The sequence below is a fragment of the Salvelinus sp. IW2-2015 genome, linkage group LG16 (assembly GCF_002910315.2).
Source record: "Salvelinus sp. IW2-2015 linkage group LG16, ASM291031v2, whole genome shotgun sequence".
Lineage (NCBI taxonomy): Eukaryota > Metazoa > Chordata > Actinopteri > Salmoniformes > Salmonidae > Salvelinus > Salvelinus sp. IW2-2015.
The window spans coordinates 41,555,469-41,567,492 of record NC_036856.1 but is presented as its reverse complement, the minus strand read 5'-3'; the positions used below and the strand labels follow the sequence as shown (position 1 = coordinate 41,567,492).

General features: G+C 43.0%; 1 pseudogene; it reads left to right on the top strand.

Moving 5' to 3' along the window:
- Positions 1-1,929, top strand: part of LOC139028983 (insulin-like growth factor 1 receptor) — a 2,086-nt pseudogene extending 157 nt beyond the window's left edge.
- The last annotated feature ends 10,095 nt before the right edge of the window (positions 1,930-12,024 follow it).

The following is a 12,024-nucleotide window of genomic DNA, read 5'->3' as shown; positions in this document are numbered from 1 at the left end:
GTTCTCTCTGTCTGTAGTGTAGTGACTAACTCTCCCTGTTCTCTCTGTCTGTAGTGGTATGTGACTAACTCTCCCTGTGTCTCTCTGTCTGTAGTGTAGTGACTAAGTCTCTCTGTCTGTAGTGTAGTGACTAAACTCTCCCTGTTCTCTGTCTGTAGTGTAGTGACTAACTCCCTGTTCTCTCTGTCTGTAGTGTAGTGACTGTCTCTTGTCTCTGTCTGTAGTGTAGTGACTAAGTCTCCTTGTCTCCTGTCTGTAGTGTAGTGACTAACTCTCCCTGTTCTCTCTGTCTGTAGTGTAGTGACTACTCTCCCTGTTCTCTCTGTCTGTAGTAGTGGACTGTCTCCTGTTCTCTCTGTCTGTAGTGTAGTGACTAACTCTCCCTTTCTCTGTCTGTTATTGTAGTGACTAACTTCTCCTGTTCTCTCTGTCTGTAGTGTAGTGACTGTTCTCCTGTTCTCTCTGTCTGTAGTGTAGTGACTAACTCTCCCTGTTCTCTGTCTGTAGTGTAGTGACTAACTCTCCCTGTTCTCTCTGTCTGTAGGTGTAGTGACGTGTCTCCCTGTTCTCTGTCTGTAGTGTAGTGACTAAGTCTCCCTGTTCTCTGTCTGTAGTGTAGTGACTAAGTCTCCTGTTCTCTGTCTGTAGTGTAGTGACTCGTCTCCCTGTTCTCTGTCTGTAGTGTAAGTGACTAACTCTCCCTGTTCTCTCTGCTCTGTAGTGTAGTGACTAACTCTCCCTGTTCTCTGTCTGTAGTGTAAGTGACTAAGTCTCCCTGTTCTCTCTGTCTGTAGTGTAGTGACTAACTCTCCCTGTTCTCTTCTGTCTGTAGTGTAGTGACTAACTCTCCCTGTTCTCTGTCTGATAGTGTAGTGACTAAGTCTCCCTGTTCTCTGTCTGTAGTTAGTGACTAGCCCTGTTCTCTTGCTACTGGTGAACTAACTCTCCTGTTCTCTTCTGTCTGTATGTAGTGACTAACTCTCCTGTTCTCTGTCTGTGTGTAGTGACTAACTCTCCCTGTTCTCTGTCTGTAGTGTAGTGACTAAGTCTCCTGTTCTCTCTGTCTGTAGTGTAGTGACTAACTCTCCCTGTTCTCTGTCTGTAGTGTAGTGAACTAAGTCTCCCTGTTCTCTCTGTCTGTAGTGTAGTGACTAACTCTCCCTGTTCTCTCTGTCTGTAGTGTGTAGTGACTAACTCTCCTGTTCTCTGTCTGTAGTGTAGTGAACTAAGTCTCCTTGTTCTCTGTCTGTAGTGTAGTGACTAAGTCTCCCTGTTCTCTCTGTCTTAGGTGCGTCTGCTGGGTGTGGTGTCTAAGGGCCATGCCCACTCTGGTGGTGATGGAGCTGATGACCATGGAGATCTGAAGAGCTTCCTACGGGCCTCCGCCCCAGACTCCAGATACCCCACAGGGAAGCCCCCTCCCACACTGAAGAGATGATCCAGGTGTCAGGAGAGATAGCAGACGGCATGGCCTACCTCAACGCCAGAAGTTTGTCCACAGAGATCTAGCTGCCAGGAACTGCATGGTGGCTGAGGACAACACCGTCAAGATCGGAGTACAGTACTTTAAGACTGTACCAAACACGTGATTCTCTCTGTGACTGGTGTATGAGGCTTGGTTAATAATTCAGGAGTGGTGGAATGTCTGTATTGTAACAAAGCGGCCGTGTGTGTTGCCTGTGGTTGATATATATATATACACGACTGTGTTTCTCCAGACTTTGTATGACCAGAGATATCTACGAGACGGACTACTACCGCAAGGGAGGAAAGGGTCTGCTCCCTGTAAGGTGGATGGCTCCCGAGTCGCTCAAGGACGGGAGTGTTCACCGCTCATTCAGACTGCTGGTGAGGAAGACTTGGGCTGCCACTGATGTCAGATGGGCCTGGCTGCTCCACCCGTTTCATCCACCCTATTCAATCTCCTGAGAGCAAGAACCTATTTTATTTGTTGAGAGAAGGAACATCTTTCTCCACTCTCCCCCCCCCCCCCCCCGTTCCAACCCCCTTTATGTCTACAGTAACTCTGTCAGCACTGTTTTATTCAGTTGTTACTCTAGTCCAGGGGGATTCAAATCTAACCCTACTGCTGGTTTGCTGTTCTACCTGATGATTAATTGTACCACCTAATGTCCCCAGGTCTAAATCAGTCCCTGATTAGAGGAATCATCCACCTAATGTCCCAGGTCTAAATCAGTCCCTGATTAGAGGGGAATCACCCACCTAATGTCCCAGGTCTAAATCAGTCCCTGATTAGAGAGGATCATCCACCTAATGTCCCAGGTCTAAATCAGTCCCTGATTAGAGGGGAATCATCCACCTAATGTCCCAGGTCTAAATCAGTCCCTGATTAGAGGGGAATCACCCACCTCATGTCCCAGGTCTAAATCAGACCCTATTAGAGGGGAATCATCCACCTCATGTCCAGGTCTAAATCAGTCCCTGATTGAGGGGAATCACCACCTAATTTCCCAGGTCTAAATCAGTCCCTGATTAGAGAGGAATCATCCACCTCATGTCCCAGGTCTAAATCAGTCCCTGATTAGAGGGGGAATCATCCACCTCATGTCCCAGGTCTAAATCAGACCCGTAAATGATTAAATAAAGCAGATGAACTGGTTTCAAGGTCCAGAGTTGAATTTGAGCACTCGTCTTTTATTTCCTTATTCACATCCTGTTTTTTGTTTTTGCTGTTGTCTTGAGATAATATCTGTCTGGTAATGGTCTGTCTGTCTGACCCAGGTCGTTTGGCGTGGTGTGTGGGAGGTCAGTACCCTGGCAGAGCAGCCGTACCAGGGCCTGTCCAATGAACAGGTCCTCAAGTTCGTCATGGACGGAGGATACCTGGACAGACCAGAGAACTGTGAACAGAGGATGTAAGTGTCTCAAACACTAGACTTTTTGTGCATCGTGGGATCTGTTGTCTTTTACCTTGATATCCACTACCAAGCATACAAAGTACATGATGTAAATTATTTTGAATTGGTTAACAGTTTGAGTTACCACCTACGGCATGCATACAATATTCCAGGGCTAGTTGTGCTTCAATGGGGACTAACTGAGGTGAGCTGCTTGTGGATAGAGCCCATAGATTCTCTCTCATTCATTTATCTTTCTCCTCCTCCCCTCTTTCTCCCTCTCTCCCCCTCTTTCTCCCTTCCTCCTCCCCTTTCTCCCTCTCCTTCCTCCCTCTTTCTCCCTCTCCTCCTCCCTCTCCCTCTCCTCTCCCTCTCTCTCTCTCTCCCTCTTTCTCCTCTCCTCTTCCCTCTTTCTCCCTCTCCTCCTCCCTCTTTCTCCCTCTCCTCCTCCCTCAGCCACAACCTGATGACGATGTGCTGGCAGTACAACCCCAAGATGCGTCCCACCTTCCAGGAAATCATTGAGATGTTGAAGGAGGACCTTCACCCCAGCTTCCAGGAGGTCTCCTTCTTCTACAGCGAGGAGAACAAGCTCCCGGAGTCGGAGGAGTTTGACTTGGACCTGGAAAACATGGAGAGCATCCCGCTGGACCCGTCATCCTACTCCCAGAGAGAGGACAGAGACAGTCTGTCCAGAGATGAGGGACCTAGTCAGGGCCTGAGGGGCAATTACGAGGAACACGTGCCTTACACGCACATGAACGGTGGCAAGAAAAACGGACGAATCTTATCGTTGCCCAGATCCAGCCCTTCCTAACATTTTCTCTTCTTTTCACCTCCTTTGTTCTATCGTTTTCTAATTATTCTTTTTATTATATTACTCTTTCAGAAGCCCTTCAAAAAAATTAAATACAGATCTCAGGACTTTTTTTAATTTCTTCCTCACAGCTGCCAAGCATGGCGGCACAGGATGCAAAAGTTTTGGTATATGTTGAGACATTTTCCGCATTTATCCAGAATCATCTACTACAACTTTCTACTCTATTTTGTTTTCACAATTGCCAAGTTTCCAGGACTGGTCTGCTGGAAAAATAAAAAACTGTGAACACACAGCTTAAAGAACCATAAGGCTGCTTATGATCCAAACCTCTCTCTCTCTCTCTCTCTCTCTCTCTCTCCCCTCCCCAGGCTGTCCCATCTCTCCTCCATTCTCCTGTTTCGTTTTCAAGTGAAAATGTTTTCAGATAGTGGCCTTTTTATACGTGGCCTATAAACAAAGAGAAGTGTATCAATGTTTGTATTCTTTTCCTTTGAACAATGACTAAACCGTTTGGAATTGTGGGATGGCATAGACTCTCTCCTAGAACAAATGTCTATTTGTAGAGGAAAATGTCATTTTTTTCTGCAGAATGCTAAACTTCACAGATTATTGTGGTGTTTGGTGAATAGTTGTAATTTATTCGCTTTTTTGTTGTTGTCTCATCTCTTTGTTTTATTTCTGTGTCCTCGCGTTATGGCTGAAGGATATTTAAACAGTTAAAGTTGGACAAAACAGTTCCTCCGACTGACCAATAGCTGCTGCTTTGATATATTTTAGTGGGTATAGAATATATATAGAATATACAGTACCAGTCAAATGTTTGGAGACACCTACTCATTCCAGGGTTTTTCTTTATTTTTACTATTTTCTTATATTGTATAATAATAGTGAAGACATCAAAACTATGAAATAACATATATGGAATCATGTAGTAACCAAAAAAGTGTTAAACAAATCAAAATATATTTTATATTTAAAATATTTCAAAGTAGCCACCCTTTGCCTTGATGACAGCTTTGCACACTCTTGGCATTCTCTCAACCAGTTTCATGAGTAATGCTTTTCCAACAGTCTTGGAGTTCCCACATATGCTGAGCAGTTGTTGGCTGCTTTTCCTTCACTCTGCGGTCCAACTCTCCTTGGTCAAATAGCACTTACACAGCCTGGAAATGTGTTTGGGGTCATTGTCCTGTTGAAAAACAAATGATAGTCCCACTAAGCGCAAACCAGATGGGTTGGTATATCGCTGCAGAATGCTGTGGTAGCCATGTTGGTTAAGGGTGCCTTGAATTCTAAATAAATCACTGACAGTGTCTCCAGCAAAGCACCATCACAACACCTCCATGCTTCACGGTGGGAACCACATGCCGAGATCATCTGTTCACCTACTCTGCATCTCACAAAGACACAGCGGTTGGAGCCAAAAATCTCAAATTTGGACTCATCAGACCAAAGGACAGATTTTCACGGGTCTAATGTCCATTGCTCGTGTTTCTTGGCATAAGCAAGTCTCTTCTTCTTATTGGTGTCCTWRAGTAGTGGTTTCTTTYRAGSAATTCYACCATGAAGGCCTGATTCACGCAGTCTCCTCTGAACAGTTGATGTTGAGATGCGTCTGTTACTTGAACTCTGTAGCATTTATTTGGGATGCAATCTGAGGCTGGTAACTCTAATGAACTTATCCTCTGCAGCAGAGGTAACTCTGGGTCTTCCTTTCCTGTGTCGGTCCTCATGAGAGCCAGTTTCATCATAGCGCTTGATGGTTTTTGCATCTGCACTTGAAGAAACTTTAAAAGTTCTTAATTTTCCGCTTTGACTGACCTTCATGTCTTATAATGATGGACTGTCGTTTCTCTTTGCTTATTTGAGCTGTTCTTGCCATAATATGGACTTGGTCTTTTACCAAATAGGGCTATCTTCAGTATACCACCCCTACCTTGTCACAACACAACTGAGTGGCTCAAACGCATTAAGAAGGAAAGAAATTCCACCAATTAACTTTTTAAGTCACACCTGTTAATTGAAATGCATTCCAGGTGACTACCTCATGAAGCTGGTTGAGAGAATGCCAAGACTGTGCAAAGCTGTCAAGGCAAAGGTTGGCTACTTTGAAGAATTTTAAATATAAAATATATTTTGATTTGTTTAACACTTTTGGTTACTACATGATTCCATATGTGTTATTTAATAGTTTTGATATCTTCACTATTATTCTACAATGTAGAAAATATATATTTTTTAAATTAAGAAAAACTCTGAAATGAGTAGGTGTGTTCAAACTTGACTGGTTTTGTATATAGTATATATGGAATATTGTTTTTTTTATATCAATATTTTATATATAATATATACGATATTTATGTTCTTGTAAATAGTTAATGTTTAATGTTTTCATCTGAGGCTTTCCTGTAAGATGTTCTTATTTTATTCTTAATGTTTCTAACCCTGAAAATGACACTAATAGATGGTCAATGCTCTGTGTCTTAGACCGTCACACGGGATTTCACTTCTCTGTCCAACCCTGTTCTCCTCGGCATCAAAGGGCAGCCCACCATTTTAGAAAAATCATGGCATCTTTCAAATGCTGTTCTTCGGTCAGTGGACGAGTTTGGGTGGTAATTCTGCTCCAACCGAAACTCCTTGGTTTCCTATCTGTTGTATCTTTGGTCCGATAGAACCAGGGTCTAGACGTCATGTTATCTGTTATTGAACATTGATGTGACTATATTCATTTCTCTTATCTATGGTTGATCGTTAGCGATCTATTGATTGGTTGGTATTATCAGTAGAGATGTGATGTCTGCTTGGACAGACCGCTCGTCTTGTCCTGATGATTGTACTTCATTGTCTTGTTCTATTGGTAGGGGTGTTTCTAGGGTTATAGGTCAGAGGAGACTCATCTATTTGATCTATATCTCACCTGAGCTGACTGGAGATTGTGGCAGAAGCCTATATAGGTGGATGTATTGCAAGAGCCCGTAGCATCAGCACTTGGGAGGGAGATCCCCTGCAGTACTTTATATTTTACCTTTATTAAACTAGGCAAGTCAGTTAAGAACAAATTCTTATTTTCAATGACGGCCTACCGGGGAACGGTGGGTTAACTGGCTTGTTCAGGGGCAGAACGACAGATTTTTACCTTGTCAGCTCGGGGATTCGATCTTGCAACTTTTCGATTACTAGTCCAACGCTCTAACCACTAGGCTACCCTGCCGCCCCATGAGTGGCTACCTGGCATCATCATCTACTCTTTCACAGCCCTGTGTCCTCATACGACTAGGTTTGTTCTGACCCTACCATCACCCTTCACCCCCTCCCCACATAACAACAGAAAGTTCTGACAGCCCATTGGCTGTACTGCTCGCTGACACAGGAAGGAGGTCACAATCAGGCTGCTGGTGGAATTTTCCATGTTACTGTGGTTGAGTGCTTTTGATCAGAACGTTCTGGAAAGTTCCTATTGCATTCCGAGACTACAGCGGGCGGCAGCGAGAGAGAGAGAGGAGCAGTTAGATGGTGTATGTGTTGGGGTTAATGGAGCGAAGCTGGGGCGGCGMMGGGGGGGGGGGGGGGGGGGCTGGTACTATTAYTCCTATTACATCCCCTCTATCACATGTAGTGTGTGAGTCAGGAAATGCTGTCCCCCCCCGACATTCCACTGTCGACGTTGTGGTCCGTGGCGTTCTATTAGGACTACCCGTGTGCCCGTTATTCACAACCCCCCCAACCCTAAATGTACAAGATATTGAACTCAATCCCACACCTTTACCTGCCTCTTTAGAGGACCTCACACCACCACAGTTTCGATTTTGTAAACCTTTCGCTCCAATATCGAAAGATGGGTCATGAAATTGTTCACCTCTGTCCGTGTACAGTCATATTGCTATGTTCCGAACAGACATCACAACATTGCTGGCAGCTTTTCCCAGCACAAGGCTAAGTCCTGATTTTAAAATATAAAGATTATTATACACACACACACACACACACACACACACACACACACAATCTCACACACAATCACACAGACATACATTCTATCTGATGGAAACCACACATTGGTGTTAATGACAGAGGTTGATTGAGAAGTGTTTACAGCATTTCAATGGAGAAGCACAAATAGCCCGATCATTAGTGGTTTACACACGTTTATCCCTCCCTCTAGCCTAAGGCAGCGATACTCATTGTCTGTTGTCAGAAGCATCGATAAGGGACAGAAAAGCACACTGGGAGCTAAGGGCAAGTCAATCTGGTCTGCATTCATCCACTCAGCACTTTGAACCTGGTGTTTAGAGCTTAGTGTAATGGGCCTGGTGTTATTAAACCTAACCCGCCCATTCATCATCGCCCAGTTATCTCTGTTAACCCGTCTGCCTGTGTCTGAGATAGTGGAACCGTTACCTCGTCAGCCTCCACCCAGTGCCTTCTCTACCAACCACAGACCAGAGAGATGGATGTACATTTGTACAGGCTGGTTACTGTTTGTTTGTTTTTGTTTGTTTGGTCACACACACTCATACTAATGTGTGTGTGTGTACATATTAGACAGAGGGAGAGAAATATGACTCTTAGATTGGAGCTAAACCCATAAACGTAAATACCAAAGTTGTGTTTAAAGATGACGAGGTGTTTAGAGATGACGAGGTGTTTAGAGATGACGAGGTGTTTAGAGATGACGAGGTGTTTAGAGATGACGAGGTGTTTAGAGATGACGGAGGTGCTTTACGAGGTGTTTAGAGAAAATTTTGACGAGGTGTTTAGAGATGACGAGGTGTTTAGAGATGGGACGAGGTGTTTAGAAGATGACGAGGTGTTTAGGAGATGACGAGGTGTTTTAGAGATGACGAGGTGTGTTAGACGAGGTGTTTAGAGATGACGAGGTGTTTAGAGATGACGAGGTGGTTTAGAGATGACGAGGTGTTTAGAGATGACGAGGTGTTTAGAGATGACGAGGTGTTTAGAGATGACGAGGTGTTTAGAGATGACGAGGTGTTGGAAATGATATGACCGTTGCTACTTAAAGTTCTATCTATCTGTTGCTATGGGGAACTTCAGCTAGTGAGAGGGCTTTGTGGGCTAGATGTTGGTCTGTTGTAAAGGTTTGAATGGCAAGTCCACAGAGTAAGAATGGCGTTCCAAGTTGAAACTTTTAAAACCACCATTTTGATTCTCGACAATTCAAGATGTTAAAAAACATATGTTCCAATATCATACTTTTGGTGGGTCTCTATCTCTACATATGACCAGTACAGATAGTTAAATGGTGGGTGTCTGTCTCTACATATGACCAGTACAGATAGTTAAATGGTGGGTGTCTGTCTCTGCATATGACCAAATCACCATATCTTTAAGAAATTATAGATAATTAATATTTTATTTATTTTATTATGATCGTTGTCATTGTACAAAAATACCCAGTTAGCTTTTTAGTCAAGCGTTTTTTTAAATGTAAGTCGGGTAAAAACGAAGAGACTATTTTGTTAACAGTAGAGCTGTAAATGTCAGAAGGAGCTGGTAGTTGTCTGGTCTGTGTGTTTGACTACAGTCTACCTCAGGAGTTTTGGAGGAATCACTACAGCATCTCTCTCCGTCTATTGGTCGTTATCCCTGCAGCCCAATCAGAGGACCGGGACACTGCCCACCCGTGACCACTGCTGTGACAAGAATACGATCACAATATAGAATCCCATTAGGTCCAACTCAAACAGCAAGTTTTCACCTAATGTCAAGTCAGTCATCTTTACAACCAAGTAGATGAATCCCCAGTGTAGTGTAAAGCACAACCTCAAAAGCGTTTTTAAACATTGCCACAAACTCTGATTTCAGTAGTAATGTTAGTTAGGAACGGGTAAATCGGGCCAGAATGTGGTGTGATGGCTACAAACTATTTGACTGGTGATTATCATGCACGAAAGGATAGGTTCCCGCTCCCTTTATTTGTGTAGAAGCTCAGAATCCTCAAGCATCAGGTTTGGTTTGATGTCCTTTTGAAATGAACAGTTTCCTAGTTTAACATACCCACTAGCTATCTGATAGTTGCTCTACTTATCGACATGCATTGTTCTAGTGAAGACTTGATTTTATTCAATTTTTTAGTTGTTGTTGAAATTCTACATCAAGACCGAGTCGTCCAAATCATGAATGCATATCTTTTGATCACATACATACAGCCAAAGTCTTCTATAGCTCAGCTATGTCTTGGTCATGCTGTTCATCATTGACAGAATAGATGATCTCCTCAGTGGTTGGGTTTTGGTGGGTGGGTGGTGTATCTCTGAGTTCCTTGTCTGCTCAAGTCAGTCAAATACGGGACGGCATTCAGACTTGAGGCTTTTTTATTTGTATGTATCTTCCAGAAGTGTTTTTTTATTTCTCTGTCGTCAGTTTGCATTTATGTTGTATGTATTATTTTTCTACTGTGAAAATACGTTATTCTATCGACGCCACGACGCGGTCTGTGTGGACGCTTGCATGCCTCCGCTGGTTAAAGGACTGTTCCCTGAGAGAGCTGGACTAGGACAATCCTTTGTGCCATAATAAACAGAAAAATGTATTCTAGATTGTAACTTCTCAGGGAGTCATGAGTTGTGGGGGGGGGTGTGAGGGTGGAAAGAGCCACCTACCTACCTACCTACCTGTCTAACCTGAAGTGGAAGTTCTCTCGTCATCCTAGCAAATTATCTTTTTTTGGGGGGGGGGGGGTGTAGCCAACAAGTTGTCAACAAACAAACAAACAACTGACCCTTTGTGAATCAATATTTTTTTCAGCGCTTCAAGATTATGGACATAATGATTAAATGAATGCTTGTTATCATTGTGATCCGTGGTGTTCACTACCACCAGGTGGCTGGATGTGAAAGTGCAGCAGCTGGACCGGTGCTCGTAGCCAGGGCTCTGTCCCATAGTGCCTTGCTCAGACTGACCTCCCTCCTGACTACATAGCCAGCCAGACCCTCAGTGCCCAGGACTGGACTAGTCTGCCCCGGGTCTGGACTAGTCTGGTCTGGAATGCTCTGGACTAGACTAGTCTCCTCTGGACTGCTCTGCTCTAGACTGGACTGCTCTGTACTAGACTAGACTGCTCTGTACTGCTCTGTACTAGACTAGACTGTCTCCTCTACTCGCTCATCACCCATAGTCAAGGAATATACCCCCAACGAACCCCCACAGCAGGAGAATACTGGAGTATCAACGCATTATGTATTCTAAGACAGGAGAGAGGCGCCTTCTGTAACTCATGGCTCCAGTCAGAAGGAGGTAACACGTCCAGCTTGGCTGGATTGATGATTCATCATATTATACTGTGTTGGGGTAATTATGTAAACGATATTCATGGTTTAACCCCCAAAAAATGTTGAACTTCTTGTCTCTACTTGGGCGAAGCTCAGACTTGTTTTGTGCATGAATCCAAACCCCAAGCTGATAGTTTGTTAATTTGATGCTAATAGAATTATGTATCTCGGCCAACTCGCTTTGTTGATTTAAAACACAACACCCAAAGCACATGGGATCGTCTATAATTAGCAACAATTGAATGCATGACATGGGAGAATAGAACTCCCATTTTTAAAATGCATAATAAAATGTTAATTTTTGTATTAAAACGAATCAAAACTTTAACTGTAAATAACGGCAGATATCCCTGAAAAATATAAGCACTTGATTTAGGAAAATTTAGTTTTAGTTTAAACTCTGATAAGCTAAACATGTGGTTTGCCAGAGCACGCTAGTGATCCAACAGCAGGTTAACCATAATTCTGTGTATTGTTTCAAAAAGTATTACAGTTAGAGATGTTGATTAATATTTTAAAATTTTGTGCCAAAAATACAGGGCAAATACAATTACTTTTCTGACTGTAAACTTTTACTACTCTTGTACATGATTTGAATTTTAACATTTGTTATCAATGTATATAACTTTTTCTAAATAAAAATCAACATTTTGTTTGCTCGTGACACTACTGCGCTGCGCAGATGAAAGTTGTGTCGATGTATTATGGAGCAGCATAACTCTGACTAGATGATACGTGTGTATCATGACATATGTGGTCTGAAATGTTCATTTCAATATGTTCTTTCCTCATTCTAAATACATGTTGCCATGCCCCCCACCCCCCCAGAATCACAATAGCATGTCAGTCATCTTTTATAATAATAATATATCGCAAAATATCGCCCATTGCAATGTTATGGAATGAAATGTCCTCGTTTCAGACCAACAGCTTACAGAAAAGGCATATTGCTTTTTCGATGTGGAAAAACTGGAAAAGACCACTAGAGGAAATCCTAGTAAATAAATATAAAACATAAAATGCATCAGAATCAATGGTTCTATCCTAATCTAAT